This window comes from Phalangium opilio, unplaced genomic scaffold (assembly GCF_054372755.1).
Source record: "Phalangium opilio isolate 3A_F unplaced genomic scaffold, DU_Popi_V2 ptg000037l_1, whole genome shotgun sequence".
Taxonomy (NCBI): domain Eukaryota; kingdom Metazoa; phylum Arthropoda; class Arachnida; order Opiliones; family Phalangiidae; genus Phalangium; species Phalangium opilio.
Window position 1 is genome coordinate 4,375,227 of NW_028324160.1, and position 22,694 is coordinate 4,397,920.

The following is a 22,694-nucleotide window of genomic DNA, read 5'->3' on the forward strand; positions in this document are numbered from 1 at the left end:
TGGCAACCCTGGCAAACGGCCTTTAATGGCCATTTATAGAAACTATGTATGGAAATTGGTCATCTCTGAAAATGTTTTTATCCCAGCTTACCCCATTTAAATACCCTTATTTGGACATTTATTTAATCACTTGTAATTCAATTTTTTCATTATTAATTAAGTGTATGATTGAGTCACAACCCTGGCTTAAGAATGAATTTCTACAACCGTTTTCTTTATTTTGAAAACCCTTTATTAAAGAAAATTCCCCTTTACTTCGGAATATTTTTAAAACCAATTTACATTTAATTAAAAACTCGCAACTGTTATTTAAGCCAAGTTTCTTATAAATAAATTATTTTCGTGGATTATAATATATTTAATGGGAAAATTTTGTATGAAATTCACGTTCAAAATGTCCTAAAACTAGCTCTAAACCGTTATACATAGTTGTTGAAACGGAAATTTCAGAGGTTAGTGAACACGTGACAGTCCAAAATTTAATGTAAATGGATCCAAACGGCTGACTCTGTGACAGCACAGTTATTCTTCTATTTTTGGATAAAGTAACTAGTGTCCAAAAAGGGACGGTCGAGTTATAAGCCAAATTTGGAGTCTCATCAAAAATTGGATACAGAGTCATTTATTTATTAATCAATTATTAACCAGAAATGGTCAGAACAGTATCCATATTAATCAAAACGCGTCTTGGATTTAACCAAGACCTAAAAAGTATCGATAAGAACAAGGTTAATCACTTGACTGAATGCGCAGATATTGAAACTTTTTTTTAATTAAAACTTACATGCTTAGGAAAGTATGTTCCATCACCCTATTCCATTGAATAAACTTACTTTACTGGTAGTAAATTTTTTCCCTCTCAATAATTTGAAAAATTTACTTATCTCGGGTTTTCGAGCACAATTCCATTCCCCGAAAACATTTTATAACTACATTTATTATCACTTTTAAGAGAGTACGTGTATGACATTGTGTCGTTAATAGGTTGCTAACATATCCCCGTTCATGCCCTGAACGCTCCATAGTGAAACCTTTTGTTAATTTTAGTGCAAATTTCAACAATGGCAGCACATTCAATGGGGACGTTATGATTTTTGCTCTTGGTTAAAGGGGCTGTCCGACCCCCTCTCCTTTTTTACCCACCCGCTATGTTAATCTCTATGAGGAAGATCGTCGTTTGTCCCACTGTCCGAATAGCCCCTTTAAACTGACTTATGTTAATAGACCACTTCGACATGGAAAGACACGGGGGTAAAACTTTGCCTTCCATCTCGCTCGAGTGAGTCGAGTCGATGGATAGATCATAAATAGAGCAGAGACGGCGAGGGGTGAAACCCCCCCTCCTATATGTCCCGATACTAAGAATTGACATCTCTTTTTTACGTAAAAAGGGTCTATAGCAGCGGTACGACAGACAGTGGTCAAACGGTTCTGCCATGGCGTTTCTATGGTTCGCAAGCAGTAGGGGCGTGCATGATATTCGTAATTTTTTGATTTTCTTTGTTGTAATTGTTAACTTAAGCGTGGTCGTAGCCTGAAAATTATGACTTGGTTATTTTGAAAAATAGCCTGCGTTCACCGAGTCGCGTGATCTACGACGCTGTGGCTCGACTCTGCCACTTAGTCTGTATATCTTCAGGAACAAGGATAATGCATTAACGGTTTTTAAAGGAATATGGGATTTTTAAACTTGTCGCTGCGAATCTTTCTATAGTAAATGTTGTATTTCTAGTAGCCCCAGAGACTTCTGGTAGCACTCTTTATGCATTTGGTAGAACAGTTTTATAGAAATTGAAATGGTAGAAGATATTTATAAAATAAGATTTGTTCGAATATTTAAACTTCAATTTGGTCGAATTATTTCGTAGTTGTCCTATTTCAAGGCGAGGAATGCTCTCAAAAACAACTACTATTTGCTGACGAATACCTTAAAAAGTAATTCACACAGAATTCTCAAGCAGCTTAACGCGTAATTGAGTGGGCTATTGCCTTGGTGACGAGGCCAGCGAAAGACAAGGCATGAGAATGGCACAAGGCGTACTTCAATCAAGGGGGTATACAATTATACATCCTCCTTGTTCGTATCGGGCGCAGCAGAAGCTAAAGCAGACTACCCTAAATCGTTTTGTCATTGTTACGTGTAGTTACTAGTTATAAGGTATTTTTCCACACGAAAACTCTTAAAAGTGATAATAAATGTAGTTATAAAATGTTTTCGGGGAATGGAATTGTGCTCGAAAACCCGAGATAAGTAAATTTTTCAAATTATTGAGAGGGAAAAAATTTACTACCAGTAAAGTAAGTTTATTCAATGGAATAGGGTGATGGAACATACTTTCCTAAGCATGTAAGTTTTAATTAAAAAAAAAGTTTCAATATCTGCGCATTCAGTCAAGTGATTAACCTTGTTCTTATCGCTACTTTTTAGGTCTTGGTTAAATCCAAGACGCGTTTTGATTAATATCTGTTACTTCGGTCTTAATTTTTATTAATTTTGCGTACATGTGGTGGTAAATTTATTTCAGTGCTCATTCCCGCATGCTGCAGAAAAGGAAATAGTTTGTCATTCAATAGACTGAGAGCTAGTAGCTAAGGGGACGTCACATCAATATTTTTAATCTTAATTTGAGCTGATGAAGTAAGATATACGAGGGTGTGATGTCATGACAAAAATTTTAGTTTGACTATTTGTGATGAACCCAGACCAGAATATACCAGTTGCTTTCAGGCAAATTTTGAACCCCATTTCCAATGTCATTGTGTCAACAACATCTTATTCAGAACGGATATTTCTCTTAACCTTTACACAAGATTCAACATATAGAATACCATCTTTTGTGGTGCTCTAACTTTAACCTAATTTAAGAAAATAAAATGGTAATTTTTTTTGTTAAAAATGACATGATTAAATAAGACAACTAGCAATAATTTGGCAATATAATATTTTGTAGTATTTTGGAAAAGATGGCAATTTCATAATAATTTTATATACAATAACAGGAATACATTTAGTCATTCATTTTTAATGCAAAGGGCCCCTCCTTTGGCGCGTCTTAAAAAGATTTTCTTTCTGTATAGTGTGGTAGTTTGGCATATTTTATTTTTAGCTATGTCCTTAAGTACAATCTTAATTGGATTTAGCCATTGGGATAGATGATAAATGATTAGCCACCATACTAGGGTAGTCTGGCAATGGAACTGTGCTTAGATTTATCATTGAATATAGGAAATACCAGGACCAACAAATTATTTACTAGTATTTATGAAACTTATGGTAACTATTTTACCTTTGATAAATAAAGTCAAATGAGAGTTACAGTAGTTTATTGATGACAAAAGTTAGGGTTAATAATATTATTTATTTTATAAAATAGTTAAAATATAAATTGTAACTTTTTAAAGTTATGGCTGTTCAATAATTACTTTAAAGGCATTAAAAACAATAAATTGCTTTAAGAATATTTTGGTTAAACTTTTTGTCAAGGTTTAAACACGCATGATTATTTTATTGGCATGTGCTAAAGATTTATTTTAAAAACACATTTGGTTTGATAATTGCTACGTTTATTTATAGCATGCAATTTGGAATTATATTTCCCTGCTTGTTATTTATTTATGGTATTCAATTCATTATAATTATTTTCCAGTAAATAAAAATTTTGTTTTTCACGTTTATAGCTAATAGTTGCGTATTTTTTTAAGGGTTTCATTCATAACTTTATAAGGAAAATTATTTTGGACACCAGAAAGGCTTTTGAGAATAATTAGTGATAGCGTCCTAACTGGCAAAAAGTAGACCTTAACAGGGAAAAGCTATGAATAACTATAATTAATTTTAACTGAATCTAAAATGTAAGTTTCACTATGAATACATGGGAGGGATTAAAAAATGTTCAAAGACAGTCATACGCGAAGGTTGGATTTAAAAGGTGTGAAAAGTTCAACATTAACGTTAGAGCACCAATAATCATTTTTTAATCTCTCAAGTGAATAATTCAATGATGAAAAAAAATTTATACACATTTAATCCTAGGACTGTAAAATTGAGAAAATATAATAGCCAGAAAAATAGAAAGCATGGGTTTTAATGTTAAATTATTTTAGGTATAAAAAAGGGAAGGGGAGTTTGTTAAAATACTGCTAATATACTAAGATGCTTTTTAAAAAGGGTAGTGATTTGTTGGTGTAGAATCTGCAGTTCAGCTCAGAGAGTTTATGAAGCGCCTTGTATTTCGTTAGTGACATCTTCATTCCAGTTGATTTATTTTTTTTTCTATATTTAATACTATTGAACTAAGATGGCGTTAGTGGTTAATGTCATCAATTGGTAGCTTTCTTACTGGTTCCATCGCGCTTGGTTTTGCTTTGTTAATGTAGAATCTGCAATTTAGTTCAGAGATTTAATGATGTGCCTTGTGTTTGGTAGCGAGATCTCCAGTCCATTTTATTTTTTTTATATTTATTACGTTTGAACTCAGATAGCATTACTGCTTAACGTCATTAATTGACAGCTTTATTTTACTAATTCCACCGAGCTTGTTTTGTTTGGCAAACGTCCGTAAAATAACGTTCATAAGGCGTTTCGATGGAAATTTAAATTGAAGTCCAAGGTGATTATGCGGTTAATCACAGTTGGGTTTTTTAGAGTTACGAGTGAAGTACTTGAGGTTTAATCGGGTGGTGAAGGAGGGGGATTTGGGGTATTTCACCAGCCGCGGACACGGGGTAGTCAGTTCCTGTAGGGTAGGCATGCTGACAAGTCCCTTATTCCCTCAAAACTTTGTCGCCCAGAAGCTTGGCTTACAGGAGTGCGCCCAAACTCCCAACATAATAAAGTACATAATTTTAGTAACAAACCATTGCTGTTCTAAATTTTATGAACTTCTATTGTGTTGATGAACTTGAAGGCAAGGCTTGCCAAGCCGTTATATAATTATGCAGGGAAACCAAATAATTGACATGTATTGTTTGGCCTTGGTACAGCTTGACGTTCTACAGACACTCGCTCAACCAATACGAAGGTTATTTCTTTGATATCTTTGATTTTTTAATCCAAAGTCGTTCTCATTCTTTGAACACGCCAGTCTAAAGTGTCTGTTGTTTCGGCATAGAAGTTGAATATTTATATTTCTTGATCTGTCTATCGAAGTCTTGTGGTGTTGTTTTTTATAATGATGATGATCATATTTTTTAGCTGTGTAGTTTTAAACTTTTATTATACTGGTAAAGGCTATGATGAATTATCTTTCTGTTGAAGCTTAGCAGCTGGCACGTGTTGATACAATACGCTTGTAATTGTACGAAAATACTCTTTAAATTGCATGTTTCAAAGTTGAAAATATGCATCGCTCGCAGCATTTATGTCGAAATAATTTTGTTCTTCCTTATATTAGTTATGTAAAGGGGCGGAGGGGGAGGACGCGAAAGAAAACTTTACAATTTACTGGCTATTATATGTTCATTTAAATACGAGATTTTGAGGGTCAATTTTTTTAAATTTTGTCAGGCAACTCTTAACTTTAAGTTTGGAAACAGTGCTGCTAGAACATGACAATTATTGTTTTGCGCGTCGGTTACCAAAGGGACAATGAAAAGGTTATAAAATTTTGAAGAAAAAAAATTATTCCAAAAGGCTTTGCAAATTCTGCCCCTGTTGGTTTTAATCAATGCCACCCGTCACTCAGACTACTCCAGCTGGTGAGAAACACATAGAGAATATGCAAATTTTCCTGGAATATTAATTGTAAAAAAATGTTTTAGTTATTTTATTTACAAGGGTAATGTAATATATATATATAACCGCAATTGGGGAAATAATTCTCAAACTATATAAAAACAAATTCTCCAACAATAGTAGGATATTAGTTAGTGGGACAAATTAATAAGTTCATATGGTTATTAGATACTTTAAAATAATTTTTTTAAGTTTTGTTAGATTGGGTCCGGTACACATTATTGATAAGTTATACAAAGAAAAGGTTATATTAATAAATAGTATTTAAGCACAAAATCTTCGCTACAGGGGTTGAAATTAAAACAGTATAATATTAGATTAAATTACTTTAGTTTATAAAATCTCGTGGACTTTTTTTGGAACGGTTTGAAATTGTTAATGCAAAAAAAATTATAAGCGTCTTAATGTAAAAAAAAATATAGCGCGCTTAAAAGAGAAAAATGGTAGTTGCGAAACTGATATTTAGAGAACTCTTCGAATATATTAATTTTAATCAGTATTTATTTAAAATTTGGGTACGAGTGTCTAAATCTCAGTTCCAAAAATCTGTTCAATGTTAACTAATAATATGAGTTTGTCTCAATAGTATCACCAGCTTATTAAAGAATTAAATTTAATCACATAGCATTACCAACAGGTGCTACGTTTTTAGCTTGTTTTTACATGAAATACCATTGGGGCAAGACAAAACCCTTCACTAGAAAATTTGAAAATTAATTCAAGAATCATCGCCTTTTTTCGTAACAATAGCATGGCCCTACAATCCTCCTTCCTCTTCCATTCACGGTTATTATAGTCTGGGCAACATCAAAATTTATCTCGAACCATTGTAAACCCTTAACTTGCTCGAGATTTAACAATTTTACATAATCATAAATTACTTTAAAGGGAATATGAAAGTATTAGTATATCTTTGACAGATATGATGCTCCTTTCTGGTACGAATATTGAAATTTTGGACTTTACTCGGGGTAAATTTGATATGGATTCTTCAAGCACGTTAGATTCCCTTTAATGTGTCTGGACTCTTTCCAAGAGCAGAACAGTGACGTCAGTCAAGTTACTGACGAATCTCTCCCTTTTTCTCATCATTGCATCACTGACCTCGTACCAGCCGTTGTCTTTTCTCACAAAGTTCACATAATGTCCCTCGGCCAACGATTCACCTTTATGAATAATTACCCCTTTAGTTTTAAAAAGCATCTTACTCATAGTGACATTTTGATTTTCAAAACTTGATATTTTGGTAGAAATCTTAATTGGTCGACCATCTTTGTAATCGCCACGGAAAAGACACAAAAATGCGTACTTCCCGCTGGATATCAATACATCACGCTCTTGTATTTTTGGGTTGTTACAAAATACGCATGGCACCTCTGTTAATCTCATCCTTTTTTCTAGAGATTTCCAATCAATTTTATCTCGGTTTTCTAGTGGAAGATTGAAAATGTTGCTTTCAACAATATTCTCCGAATTTTGTTCAACTTGACATTTGGGGCATTTGGTAACGTTTCGCGACTTTGACCAAAAAAGATCTTTCAGAGCGTTAGAGTAATCGGCTTCCATTTCTTGGCTTAGTGTCGTCAAAAGGACCATCAAAAATTCACTGGCGTCTTGTTGATCGTTTTGCGTAAAATGATTTCCGACAGCCATTCTCAGTTCCAACCCTTTACGACTGAAACTTCCTTGAGAACTCTCGATGTCGTTTATCGTGTCATGGAGGCAACGTAAAATTGGTTTTTCAACGAATGATCCATTGTAAGATTTAACCAATTCTCTTAATTCCGGCACTAATAAGAGTAGTTGCAAAACGCTATTAGAATAGCACGTTACTTGATCATCGTTAGCTAAACCCTTCAAGGGCAAACTATCCAAACTCTGTTGAGCTTTCCTTTTCTTCTTCGGTGTTTCTGCACATCTCTCTTCCTCGCCTTCTAAAAGGCTTTTAGATAGTGTAGGCGCACTTCTTTTGGCACCTCGACTTTCTTTCAACTCCGTTATTTCCAAAAGAGGCAGATCTGGCCTATATTTTTTGCGAAGCCTGTTATACTCCATAATGGCTCGTCCATCCGCCTTAATTTTAGTCGGATCAAACTGTAATAGATGGAGTCCGGCCAAGGACGTCACTCTCGATAAAGCCACATACGCCATGCCCGTTCCGAATAAATTCGGACCCAAATCCATAATGGCGCATTTTAAACTCATGCCTTGGCTTTTGTGTATCGTAATAGCGTACGCCAGGATGACGGGAAACTGTGAGCGTTTAACGTAAGTGTTTGCCATGAGCAAAAATTTGACGCAAATTTTCTCAACTAAAAAGTCAGTGTTAGCGTCGTCGTTATTCGGTTCGCGATCTACTCTTAGAAAAATACCAGTAACGTTTCCATGTTCGTCCTTCTTGAACCCAGTTACGAAACCCATCGTACCATTTACAACGCCTTTTTCAAAACTGATATTCCTTCTGACCATTATTCGGCAGCCAACGCAAAGAACTAACTCGCTCTCCAAACCGCCTGTTTTGGACGGTTCGTTTTGTAGCCCTTGCAGTCTCCTGAGAATGTTTTTATTCATTTTTCTGCCATAGTCAGTGAGTCTATCCTGACAAGGAATGACTTCAACTTTCTGGGCGTTTTTTCGCAGCATATCAAAGTTGAATTTTACGCACATGGCTAATTTAGGCATCAAACAAATTGGGTGAAACCCTTCATTGGACAGCTTAATGAAAAGCTCCATAGCCACCTCGATGTTATTTCCTCCAGCAACCAATCTACTTTTTAAGGTTGCAACATCAGCTTCGGAAATATTTCCAATTCTAACTCTGCTTAGAATGTCGCCGTAACTTTGGTCGTTGGCTTGTCTAACATTTTGCGTTAGTTCATCGTATTTAAAAAACTTCCAAAGATCACTTCCTCCGATGCAATTGAATCTAAGTCTGGCTTCTTCGGAAGTGATTTTGATAAACGCGGGATTTCCTTGAACCGGTGGCAATTGGAAAAAGTCTCCCAAAACAAGAATAAATACAACTCCACCAAATGGTTGGTTCATTTCCCAAAATTCGTTCAGCCTCAAGTGAACGTGAGTCAGTAAAACCGATGAGACCATAGAAATTTCATCAATAATTAACAGTTTTAAATTACCCAAAGTTTCTTTCATAATGCTTATATTCTCAGAACTCAGGGAATGGTATTCGGCGATACGCCCATGATCTACCGGCAACATTAGTAATCTGTGTAACGTTACGCCATTAACATTCAACGCTGCCAAACCCGTTGGCGCGGCAATGGCCACGCTAGCAGGATTTTGAAAGCGTCGCCTTACAGCGCTGGCGAGAGTGTCGATAAGAAACGATTTGCCAGTTCCACCAGGTCCCGACACAAAAAGGCACTTGTTTCAAGATTTTTCTCCCTCTTGGGAAAAGTGATTCATGGTCTGATCATAAATTCGCCTTTGATCCGAGTTTAGTAACGCCACATTGTCAACATCAGTCTCGAAATTCATTTCCATGGCAGCTTCCACATCAGCCATCGCGTGTTCGGTTTCGATAACAATTTCTTTACCTTGCAGAGCATTTTCATCATCCTCACTTTCTGCCTCCGAAATTATGGTTTCTGGCTCTTTCGCCTTTTTAGAAGCCTTCCGTTTCTTTTCAACTTCTTTGGAAACCGAGAGTTTCTCATGATATTCTCTCATGTCCTTCAACACCGAAAGCGAGTTTTCGAAAGCATCGGCGTATGTTTCAAAATCGCCCAATAGCTCAGTTTCAGCACGCCACGGTTTGAAGAGGATCAATAGAGCGTGACAATACTGTTCTTTCTCCTCTATCGGGTCGTGAATAAAGTGCTCTATTATGTAGGGCTTAATTCTCTTTCTCATGAAACCCAGATTGTTTTTCAACTGGATTACATTCGCATTTTTCTCGACACCCTCAGAGCGCATCGCATAATCGTAAAACTGACCAAATTCCCACAAACTAAGATTTTCCAAGCTGTCAGGACGATTCGGATATTTGTCGTCGACGAACCCTTTTTGGCAAGTGTCCTTGCTTTCGGGGTTAGTTTCCCTCAAACGCGCGAGTTCCTTGTAACTTTTCAAAACTCTCGATCGGTTTTCTTTCAAGTTAGTGTTTATAAATTTAGTGCTGTCAGACTTGTTGTAAAGGTCTTGGCCCAGCATCGTATCGAGAGCTTCATAAATTCCTATTTGCTTGCACGTCAAAGATTTCAATCTATAGGCAAATAATTTTTTGGACAAACTTTCGTTGCCTAACTCGGCAAAAGTTTGGTCCATGTCAGCCCGGTCTCCCTTTGTCACGTAAGCCGTGACATAGTTTGCCACTATTTCCGATTTGTCAGCGACAAATTGCAAATCCATGTTGGCTTTGGAAGCCAAAGTAGCGTGGGATTGTAATCATTGATTAAAACTTCGTGCTGTTTTCTCGGCAAGTCGTACAGTCGTTTCTGCACCTTTTTCATTTTACGGTGACGAGTAACTGATCTAACAGAATTCATAGTAGCAATGTTTGTTACGTTTCGAGGGAAACCGTAACGACACACTTTCAATCCTTTTTTAGAATTTTTCACCTTCTTATAATAACTGGAGGTGCATTTGTGAAATTGAAATTTTTTTACCAGCCGGTGCAATTCTGGACTTACCGATGCGCTTGGCATCGAACACGTGACGTGTTTTTGCACGTAATCCAAAATAGTCTCGGCCGAAGAAGTTCCAATCTTTGGTGCGTCCTTGGCCCACAAAAGCATGTGATAGTGAGGTAAACCACGAGATTGGTATTCAACCCGCCAAAAATGATGTTCTATCATGCCAAGAACTGGATTCTGCTTACACAAGACAAAGTTGTTTAGCAGCGACCTCACTTTGTTGTGAAAGTGCAAATTTACGCTAAGCGGATCCAAATTCAACAATTCAGCCACCGTCATCGACTCTACTCCTGGAACGTCTGAATTCACTTTTCTCAAGTGATCGTGCAGTTCCACGTCATAATATTCGGCCGGATTAAAAGTCAAGAGCCAAGTGGGAGGGCGAAATTCCCGAATCATCGCTAGAACGGATCTAAGGACTTTATACCAGTAGTCCTTAGTACCTCGAATATGGCCCAAGAAAGTAGCTAAATTACTTTCAAGTTCTTTATCGCCAGATTCAACCCGACTGAGCAAAGTTCCAACTCCAATTGGCATGGGTTTTTTAACACGAAGAACGTAGTTCAAACTGCTAGAAATCGCTTTCATTTCGCATTCTTGATAAGAATGAAACAAATAGGCGTAATCTCGTCTAAAAATTGGACTTTTGTTCAAAAGACGGGATAAACGATACTCGGTTTCCGTTATTTTTCCAAATGGTCTATCATCGTGCTTGCCAAAGCGACCCCGAGGGAACAAATGAACGAAGCTCATGTATTCCAGTTTTTTGTCCCAAGTGCTAACCGGCTCGGCTTCGACGCGCTTCATTTGGTAAGTACCCAATAAATCCTTCGGTGGTTGGACGTTCACCGGATGAATAGAGTAGTGATCGTACAGATCATTGGCTTCGTATTCGGAAAGTTTTCGCAACAAAGCATCGGGCTGCGTTAAAATTGCGTAGGCGTCGTCTGCTGCAAGGTTCAAGTGATTTTCACCCTGCACGCCCATATTTGAAGCGTTTTGGCCAGCTTGCATGTCGTGACCGCTATTCACCGCTTCCATTGGAAGCGCAGCGGGAGCACGTGGCACCGCATCACAGCCATCGTTGATCAGCGCTAGTGGATCTGTCACGCTCAGTAATTCATCAGGAGTCAATGAATTTTCTCCGCCATCAACGTTTTGCGTCCCACAAATATAATCCAGATTCATTGCCGAAATATCAATGTCTTTGTAAAAAGGATTAATTTTTTTTAGCACACTGAATGCTTTCAACACTTTTTCGAGGCAAACAACCTGCTGCCAAACTTTTTTGTCCGCAGTGGGAACGCCATTAACCAAGATATGCAGTTCGTGATTTGTGGGCAACGTCTTTGGAATCATATTCAAATTTTTCTCCACGGGTATTGGAAGATAAATTACTCTTCCCTTTAAAGCTTTAACCGTACCAAACTGCATGTTGGAATTGGTTTTGGTGCCTAACCGCACCACAGTGTGGAACGGCTTCACAAGCTGAATTGAAACTTTCTCAAACATGTTTAAAGAGGTGACATCTGGCGGAGGATTGTCAACCGCCAAGTTGTTCAGAAAACATCTAATGGGAACTTTACCCTTTCCCAAATCCGTGGCGCAGTAACGACATAGAAGCATGTCTGCTTCTCTCGTGTCGGAATTATTCATTATCCAACCAGCTCTTAAAATCAAATAGGCCTCGTTATCAAAAACGGCACTGTTTACCAGTTTTTCTACCGCTCTTAAATCAGATTTTTTCAGTAATCTAAAACAGCAGTCGCAGGGTGTATCGTGAAATTCGTTGGTATGTAGCATTGCCCGAGCGAATTGATTCTCGTAAAGACTCAAGATTTCACTTTCATCGAGACTCGGCCGAGGAGCGTTAACGCTTCCTGTAGGAGCATCGTTTTGTTCCTTATTCAAATTTTTTCCACGTGTGGCCAAGATTTTTCTCGACTTCGCCATGACAGTTGTCAGAGAATCGTAATCACCACTTTCAATTTCAGTTGAAATTTTAGTTAACGCGTTGAGCAACGCTTTGATTTGATAGATCTTATTCAGAATACTTCTAATTCCCGAATAATGTGGAGCCAATTCAGCGAAAGAACGCAAATTACTTTGGCACTCTTCGCTATCAGCGCAGTAAGAGGTGTGTCCTAGGAACGGAACTATTCTCACCACTATTTCGTCTCCATCTGGTGGTATAAACACGTTTGATTTTTTGCAAAATTCTTTTCTTAATTCGCAAAGGTCCAAATCAGACTCAAAAATTTTAGTCAAAGATTTTTCATTAGCATTGGCAACTGTGTTTATGAAAGCTAGTACTTTTGCAATGGCTCGAGTTCGAACATTACAAATATCACTGCATTCCCAATAAACTGTTTTGGGTTGGGTTTCAATGAACCCATCTTCGTTGATAACTAAATTTGCTTTGGGGTTCTTCTCCTCATTCTCAACAACGTTGAAAAGATTCGTAACAACCCCCGACTCATTAATTTGTAAGACTCGTTCAATGACATGAGTTTTGTTATTGTTTCTTATTTCAACGAAATTTCCCATTTCATCAACAAACAGTTCTTTAGTCGAATTGGAAGCACGGTCTCTCAGAACCTTCCGTACACTACCATCAGAATTCAATTGAAAAATTTTGGTATAGCGTGACTCTTCGTCCTTTTTCCGTATTCTGCCATTATTCCCAATTGCATAATAGGTAATTTCATGAAAATAGGCTTCTTTTAGGCTACTGTGAAGCCTTTTCCCACCCACAACTTCCGTCAAATTGTCACAAGTGACTGACCCAATTTCTTTGATTTTTTTGACAAAATCCTTAAATTCGCTAACCATCCCTGATAGTTGGGCGTGGTATGCCGAATACATTTGCCTTTTCAAATGCAATATTTTACCAGCTAACAATTGGCATTTTAGCTTGTAAGAGACAAATTTGGTGCATCTTTTACTAGTCTCACCGTCAAAAACTTCAATACTGCCAGCCTTTCAGTTAAACGTGTGACTAGAAACCGTTTGTAACTTTCGGCTATAAATTTTTTGTTTTTCGTCTTGAAAATCCCCGCATTAAGGAGTCTTTTCGCAAAGACAAATTTATCCCGTTTATTTGGTTTTCTATTTTTTGAGCGCAAATTAGCGTCTCCACCTGGCGGCATAGTTCTCTTAGGTTTTTTCCCTGTCTCAAGTAGAGATTTACGCTCCACATAGTTTTTTGCACTATTTCTCTTAAACAACGCCTTGTTTTTAAGATAGTACCGTTTACACTTAAGTTTGTTAGTTTTATCATGTTTCAATGATTTACTCTGAACTTGCGATTTTAACTTGCCTTCCGCTCTTTTTTTTCGCATTACTAAGCGCTTATATATTTTCTTTTGTTCTGCTCGAGAAACCATTTCGAATATTCGTAAAGAAATATAACACAGTTCTGTATTTTTGAAACTGATTTTAATTCCACGCAGCAATTTTCAACTTGTGTTTGCAAAGAACCCGAATTAGCTCTTGCACAAAGAACACCTTTGATCCGGAAAGAAATACAATAAAGCGTTGCACAAAGAACGCTTTGGAACCACAAAGCTATCCAATAAAGCGTTGCACAAAGAACGCTTTGGAACCACAAAGCTATCCAATAAAGCGTTGCACAAAGAAGTACAATTATATACACTCTTAAATAAAAACAACATACAGTGAAATGTAATAAAAAGTATTAGGCTTAACGTGAAGGGAAAAAAGAATAAAAATTAAACAAGAGAAAAAATGTAAATAATTTAATACAGACGTTGTAAAGTAATGGAACTAATAAAAGCAGTTATTAACCCTTAAAAGATTAATTAGAAATGAAATTAATTGTAAGTCTTAGTAGTAGCAGAGGAAAATGTGTTGGAGAATACGTACCAAAAGTCCAAAACACCGAAAGGCACCCGAAAACGTGGCGCACTGGCACTTAACATAAAAAAGGCTTAGTTAAAAAGTCACAGTTGTGTACAGGACCGAAAATAAGCACAAGAACATTTATAGGCTGGGCCGGAAATAAGCACAGGACACTGGACATTGTCCAATAAAATTTTAAAATGTCCCATAATAGTTTTAAAAACACAGGGCAGCTCCTTTATGGAGCTCAGCATTCACACAAATATTTAAATTTTTAATTATTATTATTAGTCCTCTCTTTTATTTTACACTGTCAGTGCATAGCCCACTCGATCACGCGCTCCACGACGGTGGAGTGCGTGATCGAGTGGGCTATAGTCAGTGTCGCAAATTTCAAATTTTAAGGAACGAAAGTGAGTTCTATGCCAAAATTTATTTAAGAATTAATTTTCTTTTATTAGTTTTTAAGCTAAGTCATATATTTAACAACTTGAAGGTTTATTTATATGAATTAGTTTGAAAATAGATAGGGAGCACTTTCTAACGTTAATTGTGATTTGTTTTTAATTCCTTGTTAACCGGCCAAGGCTTACAATGGACAGCTGGAAGATTACGGGCAACGTTTACGTGACGAATAACAGTGGTGGTGGAGGCGGTCGCGGCGGTCGTGGTGGTCGCGGTGGTCGAGGCGGTAAACGTGGGGGGCGTCCGCGCATTTGTTATTTATGTAAAAAAACAGGCCATTTCATTAGAAATTGCCCTGTCCTGAAAGGTACGGATCCTTTTTTAAAAGCTGATGGTGTGACCATGGATAAAGAATGCGCGTGAGGGAATTTGTTTTAACGCTATAGGATAGGCAACTCCCTATCTCGAACGACAGCTTATTCTGTATATACTCTGTTACAACATCGGTTGTCAGCACGCGCAAAGCTAGGTCTCTATGTAACGTAGTTTTTCACGCGTTGACAAGAGACGAGGAAAATAAGGATCTTCAGGATTTAAAATATCCGCGAATTTTTTAGCTCGAGTGCATGGACCTCTAGGCCTTAGGCAATTTGACCCGTATTTGAAACTAAGGCCTAAAGGTCCGTGCAGGCGTGCACTGGAACTTCTGGAAGTAAGAAACTAGCGTCTCGCGCATATTTTAAACCTGAAGTTACTGAAGTTTTTCGTCTCTTAACATTACGCACAAAGCTACGTTACATAGAGACCTAGCTTTGAGCGTGCTGATCACCGTTGCTGTAACAGAGTATAATAATAATAATAATAATAATAAAGTTTATTGACGGGTAAAAAGAAAGCCAGAGGCTTATTGTATAATACAGAATAAGCTGTCGTCTGAGACATATAGTAAGCTCGCCTGGAGCCGCCTCTGGTGCAGATCTTGGTGGTAGTAGCAATTTGCCCTATATGTGTCATTTAAATATTATAACAAGTTAGAGCCAATTTATCAATAAGATCAACTCAGTCTTGATCAGCGTGGGAAATAAGGCGGTGGCACAGGGCAAATGACCAGGTTAAAAATTGCCTGGACCAGTTTAGAAATTAAATCGGAGGGGGGTCAGTGGTCCACTAGACCACTAATAAAATTCAAGGGTAACCAGAGTCCAGACATTATCTCAACTGCTTGAATTATCCACTTCTTTACTTTAGCAGACGACGCGTCCTGGTGAATGGTCATGGACCAGTTTATTTATTCCAGGGGGTCGCTGTCCCCATGTCCAGTTTCAAAAAAATCCTTATTTCCCACCCTGCATGTATTTTAAGAAATGATACAACCAGGGCCGGAAATAAGAAAAAAATCTTATAGGACATGTGTCCTGTGACCCCCCATTTGACTGGAAAATTTATTGGACATTGTCCACTGGAGTGTGCTAAAACAGTGTCGCATCTTCATAGTCAAGCTATCAAAACCTCGGAAAATATACTGGTCAAAATGTCCAGTGACCCCCTTAGTTTTTTAAAAAGTTATGGGACATTTTAAAATTTTATTGGACAATGTCCAGTGTCCTGTGCTTATTTCCGGCCCTGGATACAACTCCGTGGTTGCAAGACTGGCAGCACAATACTATCTCTCATGACTAGTAAATTGTAAACAGTAAACACTGGGCCTTTTTTATCCAAATTCTAGTTCCTAAACTATATTTAGTTTTCACATATGGGGGATTCATATTATTTACGCCAGGAGGGCAGGCTACCTGGAAGACAAAAACCCCTTTTACATTTTTTCCTCCAGGCGCCTCCTAGCCTTCAGGTGTAAATGGTATGAATCCTCCTTGTGTTTAATAATTGTTAGACCAAATGAATGGCTTAGCAAACAAAAAGATAGTCTAAATTCAATAAAGATAGTTAATAGCCTATTTATATTATTGGAAAAGAAAAAAAGGAGGAGGAAATGCCTCAGGGCAAGGAAGGAGAGGGGGTGCCACCGAAGGCCCCCCAGGATGTCGTCATCCAAATGGAGGATGACGATAGGGAGGAGACTGTCGCCAAGGAGACTGTTTAATTTTTGTTTTGTAAGTAAAATAAATAATTAAAGTTCTTAGAAATAATGTGATGAATTATATTAAACTGGGGCACTGGAAAAAATGTTAACAGTTTTTATTAATGTTAGACATGAATGTTATACTAAAAAATTTAGGTACAAATATTATGAATGGCGAAATATAGTAAAACTCTGAGCATATTTCTCCAGAATAGGCAAAACTTTGGTTAGGGCTAAAATGTATTATAGAGTAATGGCACCTACTTGCCTTTGACTGCATTAAGCTCTATGGGTAGTTAACATGGAGTGCCACTACTCTATTATGAGTAAAGTCTCATAGTTATGGATTAGCCAGGACGTTGTGGGTGACAATGAAGGGACCTGTTGCTAATACGCGCGAAACTTTAAACTAGCCTTACAATTAGTTGTTACTGGCTTTTCTACCAGTATTATATGGTTAATTTAATTTCCTGTGCCCCAATAAAATTCTTCTTAGAGTATAATTTTTCTTCTTGTTTTATATAGGATCATCATTCACCTGTTTTTTTTTTATTTTTAGTTTGTAAAAATGACAAAAATTTTATTGTTTTAAAATTAATTAAATTATTAAAATTACATAATTCACTTTTCTATTAATCATTTAAATTTGGTCTATTATTCCAATTTTTTAGTTTACACCCGGGAGGGGGGAGGGGGGAAGGTGTACGGGACCAGGAAATCATAAATGGTGTGCAGTTTTATAATGATTTATTCCAATTTTATTTATTAATTCAACATTAATTAATGTTTGTAATATTTAATAAAATATCTTCATAAATGTAATGTGTTTCTAATGATTAATTAGAAATCTACAATATGTTTGATATTCAACACGAAAATTTAAGTAGAAATGTCCTGTTTGTTTTTATCATAAAGCTTACTTAACACTTATAAGAAATCAATCATAAACGTCATGCGTAATTTCCAAGCTATGTGTTGTATACTATCGTTAAAATTGCATTTAAAATAAAAATTAATTTACTTGGTTTTATTCCGTGAGTATAAAACTGGGAACTCAGTAAACCGCAATAATTTTTACCTTTAATGAAGTATTTTAATTTAAATAATGTAAATGTAAAATAATATTAAATGAAAGAATCTATACAGTTCTGTTTGGCATAATTTCCCTTGAAAAGTTATCGCCAAAGTTTCGGCAGCGGAGGTTTCATCATTAAGGTTTAACACGTATTTGAGACTGAGGCCTAGAGGTCTGTGCTGTGCAGTTTTCGGACAAACACACTTTGCATGTGCTGTCAGCCTGTCATTGACAATTGTAATTCCTTGCCCAATGAATCATGTCGTCATTCTAACTAATAAATCCCATTTTCGTCGTAAATTATTAGACATTTTTTGTATTAAATCGTAAGCATTATACTTCTTTCACCCTTCAACCTAAATGATTATTATAAAAAATTGCATTAATGTGCAGGGAATTCCTAATTAACTGACATTGTTTTTATTGTTATTATTATTTTTTTAATATTACATTATCCATTTTTGTTCTCGTATTACTCTACTCCATTATTGTCTTTCCGCAACTTGCCTAGTGTATTAAACTCCGATGTTGACACATACGTCATATTGTTGACTTTGTGAACAACACATTCAATAAATAAATAAATAAATTATTAACACTGACATAAACGAATTATTTACACTGACATAAATGAATTATTTACACTGACATAAATGAATTATTTACACTGACATAAATGAATTATTTACACTGACATAAATGAATCATTTACACTGACATAAATGAATCATTTACACTGACATAAATGAATCATTTACACTGACATAAATGAATTATTTACACTGACATAAATGAATTATTTACACTGACATAAATGAATCATTTATACTGAAAATAATGAACAAACATGAATACTGACAATAATGAACAAACATGAATACTGACAATAATGAACAAACATGTATACTGAAATTAATGAATCATGTCATGAATGAATGAATGGAGTCATTTAGCTACTGTTGTATAATATTAATAATATCTATTAAAATTGTCAATTTATTTATAAATTTGCGTTAACAATTTTGTCCACATAACAAATTTCCACACATCTCAAAGAATATCTGTTAGGGTTAATTTAACCCGACGGCACTAGATGCTCCGCTAACCTTGGCAAAATAAACTTTTTCTGCAAATGAATAATTTTACAACAGTAGGAACATTGGTTTTTTTAAACTGAGTTATGGACAGTGACTGGACACGCGAAAATTTTATTTATAATTAAATTTTTACCTAATAACAAATGTTGGGCATTAAATACTGATTTCAACATTCCATTATTTGTTGTTTAGAAAACTGTGTTAACGCTAACGCAGAATTTTCTCCGTCAAACTGATGGAAGTATTTTGTTGAAATAAACGAAAAATACTAGCAGCATTCTAGGAAATTATTTACTATTTTTGATTTACTCACAATAGTCTATTTGGTTAGAAACCATTGTTTGTTGGTTGGCTCGCGTACCAAACTGAACTTCATCCATCAAGCGTAACATTCATATAATCACAATTAATAATAAAACTTGTTAAAAGCGTGTCAATTAAAGCACTTTGAGCTAAAATTATAATAAATGAGGTCTATTAGTTGACAAAATAAGGTGTGCAGTCATTACTTATAAGGTGTGCAGTCATTACTTATTTCATTGGAAAATCACCGTTAACGGCAGTGCTATTTCTTGTGTTTAATAGTTTACAATGTAAAGAAAGATGTTACGTTGGTTGTTCTGTAGTAAGCGTGGTCTTTCAAAAAGCATTACCTAATTAAATATTTCAATTATTTGGGTAGAAATGCCAATTTTTATTTAATACAATGGAGATATGGAAATAGCGGTAACGGATAAAAGCCCAAGTGTACTAAAGAACAAGACTACATTTTTTCTACCCTGATTTGAGCAAATTAGATAACGGTATCCTAAATTAACTAGCGCTACTGTTACCTATGTTGACGAGATAAACAAAGCATTAAACTTCGAAGCCAAGAGCAGAGGATATGAGGAAACCAGGAGCCAGGATGGGATAAGAACCGTGCTACGGAAATTGTTTTGACCAAGGCTTAGTGAAATGAAATAGATTAATTTACAATAATTTACAAATTTAATGATAATTCTTACCTTAAGCGTTTTATATTTAAAAAATATTAAGTTTTAGCAACTAAAAATACTAAAATTAGACCAAATTACTTTCCAAAAGCTTCATAAAGTTCATAAACGCTATTTAAGGCGACGATTTAGACTCGAGTATTTGATGGCGTCGCCGACTATCGCCATTTCAACGTCACGGGACTCACGGCGGCTGCGCGGCATTATTAAAGCCGTCTTATCGCGCTCTCTATAGGCCATTTCATCCATAAAGCTTTATGAAGAAACTCTCAAATTATTATGAGGCAACTAAGCGTTAAAAAAGGCCAATTTTAATCGCGCTGATATTTTCTAGTAAATTAGTGTATCCATGATATAAAATCGCAAATCGAGTTATGTTCTAAATGTTATCAAAATTAATACTTAAACTTAATTATTTTCCATGAAAATAGCTTAGCGGAATGAAAAATGTTGTACCTTTCATTTAAGACCGTTCCCAAAACCAACAAACGTATAGTTTTTCTAATATCGGAGCCACCGGATCGTTTTTTTCAGAAAATTTCCCATGTTATTTCTATGGGAAAAATTCCGGTTTTTCAACAAAAGGTGTGATGAATTTTATGGAAATGAAAACCACCCTTAGCAACTTTATTTTTTATAAGAAAAACTAATGGATGGATCTTTTTGAAATTTTAACCACATATTTAGGGCCCTAATTGTAGTTCTGTGGAATTTTTTCAAAACAGTAAACTTAATACAAAAAAAGTTACATCCAATCAAAAAACCACCCTTATACATTAAGGGCAGTATGAAGTCTTATCTAAGAGAGCTACCGCTCTCTCAGAATAAGCAGACGCCGCTTAATTTTCTGAAAAATTCTGAGAGTTATGCCGGGTTAGCAAAAATCGGTAGCAAAAAAAAATTAGGTAAACTAGTTTACCCACACATTCAAAACATTGAGTTCTCACTGAATATGAATGCAATGTGTGTCCTTACATTTTCCCTTTTAAAGCCTTCTCACTGAATCAAGAAAGGATCGAAAAAATCAAACTATACAGCGTAAACTGTCGTCCGAAACGGTAGGCCTAAACCGTAACAAAACATTAAGTTATTGCTTAGTTAAGCCACTGGTTAAGCAGCAGTTTTGTTCCTTTACTTTCGGTTAGCTCTGAACAAACCCTACTATACAAGGACCACCCTTCTAGTAGCAGTATAATTATTGATGTTTGCTCCTGCGAGATTCAGTTCTTATCGTCGCAATCCTTTACATTTTGTAGAGTTCTCATTGTTAAAATACTTTGATATATTTGTCACCATTCGTGTTTGTTTACTACATTTAAGTTATGGCTAAGAGGTTCGCTACACCACTGTATAAATCTAAGATTAAAACCTAAATGTTCTTTCACGGCTTTCCTATTATTTTCGGTAAATAGATAGAAACGTATTATATTGAAATTAAATGTTTGTTCGACATCATGAATTCGGAGCCAGCACATGGTATTCAAACTGAAATAAAATTGGACGGTTTTTTACTATTATCTCATTCGTGGAACGTTTGGAAACCACTCAAAAATCCCAGTATCGTATTTTCGCTACGCGTGAAAAAAAGCAAAACTCGAGTAGGGTCCTCAAGGGATCAAGATATTTTGCTCATGTGAAATACCTCTACAACGTTCCTATGCTTGACGTTTGCGACCATCTCGTTAATATTGTGACCTCAGCTCTACAAAATGCAATAAGAAGGATGAAAGAACGTAGGGGCGTTCGTCTAGAGAGTGAAGGATTTTTTACTCTTTATTAGGATGTTGGGAAAATGAACGGGGGATTTACTATTGATAGAGGGGAAATTTTGTACGTTTTCAAAAGTCGGTGGATTATGACCGGGGATCTTTTGTCTTGGGAGTATTTATTACGTATATTTTATACATTGTTTCCCAACTTGTCTCTTGTGAAATTAGTTCCCCATAGTTTAGTATGTTACTTAATATAAAAAAGCAGAGTTCTTTCATTAGTTTCCTTATTGAAAAGAAAAAACTTTCATTGGTGAAAATTGAAAACAGAAATAAAATAATATAGTTATTCGGAGGAAGATGGTGTTTGTTCATCATCAGTGTCGATGAACTCATCTTCAATCACCTCGTCAACGAACATCCAGAAAGGCACCTCTCCAGGAGAACCTTTTCTGGCATTGTAATCTATTGTTATTTCGGTTCTCTCTTGCATGTCACGGTTCGCGAAGAAAATCAATCGCAGAACGTCGTCAACTACTCTTTTTTTCGCTACAGTGGTGTAGTCCTTCCTTCTGTGATTAATATATCTTCCGATTTTATTTCCATCCGAAGTGTCAAATGTTAGATCTTTGCCATTGTGTTTGACATGAAAAAAGTAGCAATGCCCTTCTGTGGCCAAATATTTTTTTCTCGACTGAGCTGCTCTCCACTAATTCTCCACCGTACTCGCAAAGATATTCTCCTGTTAAGGTAAACCGTAAACACAAGTTTAAATACATATATTACCAGGAGTACAAGTTTATCTTTGTGAGGTTATCCAAGCAAGACATTACGGACATATTTCAGAAAAACTTCAGTTAGCAGGTCAGTAGTTTATTTGGAGAAGAAAATTACGGCGCAAAAACTTTACTTTGCAAATTATTTTTTTAATGTTACAAGTATTTAGCTTTTTGGCTTACGCGAAGCCTGTCATTTGGTTCAAAACAATGTTAAGTTGAAAAAGGACCATAGTGAAACTAATACGATTTTAAAAATCAGAGATCCAGTGGTGTAGTAGATGACGCGTTAGACTGCCGAGAAAAG

The 22,694-nt window shown here is 36.0% G+C and overlaps 4 long non-coding RNA genes across 6 annotated transcripts; 2 read left to right on the forward strand and 2 right to left on the reverse strand.

The window, feature by feature from the left end:
- The first annotated feature begins 2,438 nt into the window (after nucleotides 1–2,438).
- LOC149683437 (uncharacterized) lies at nucleotides 2,439–2,983 on the forward strand. Its single transcript, XR_016384207.1, has 3 exons — nucleotides 2,439–2,638; nucleotides 2,704–2,877; nucleotides 2,952–2,983. It is a non-coding gene; the product is annotated as an uncharacterized LOC149683437 (long non-coding RNA).
- Nucleotides 2,984–16,288: 13,305 nt separating this feature from the next.
- Nucleotides 16,289–17,374, forward strand: LOC149683438 (uncharacterized). Its single transcript, XR_016384161.1, has 3 exons — nucleotides 16,289–16,341; nucleotides 16,629–16,766; nucleotides 17,261–17,374. It is a non-coding gene; the product is annotated as an uncharacterized LOC149683438 (long non-coding RNA).
- A 91-nt stretch (nucleotides 17,375–17,465) lies between these two features.
- On the reverse strand, nucleotides 17,466–18,709 carry LOC149683439 (uncharacterized). Its single transcript, XR_016384160.1, has 2 exons — nucleotides 17,880–18,709; nucleotides 17,466–17,813 (listed from the first exon to the last, which is right to left on the reverse strand). It is a non-coding gene; the product is annotated as an uncharacterized LOC149683439 (long non-coding RNA).
- A 64-nt stretch (nucleotides 18,710–18,773) lies between these two features.
- On the reverse strand, nucleotides 18,774–20,717 carry LOC149683440 (uncharacterized). 3 transcript variants are annotated; one of them, XR_016384158.1, is made up of 6 exons: nucleotides 19,915–20,714; nucleotides 19,741–19,855; nucleotides 19,439–19,560; nucleotides 19,221–19,359; nucleotides 19,041–19,139; nucleotides 18,774–18,936 (listed from the first exon to the last, which is right to left on the reverse strand). It is a non-coding gene; the product is annotated as an uncharacterized LOC149683440 (long non-coding RNA). The 3 variants fall into 3 exon arrangements; XR_016384157.1 differs by having other exon boundaries at nucleotides 18,774–19,139; nucleotides 19,915–20,709; XR_016384159.1 differs by having other exon boundaries at nucleotides 18,774–19,139; nucleotides 19,439–19,831; nucleotides 19,915–20,717.
- Between the last annotated feature and the right edge of the window lie 1,977 nt (nucleotides 20,718–22,694).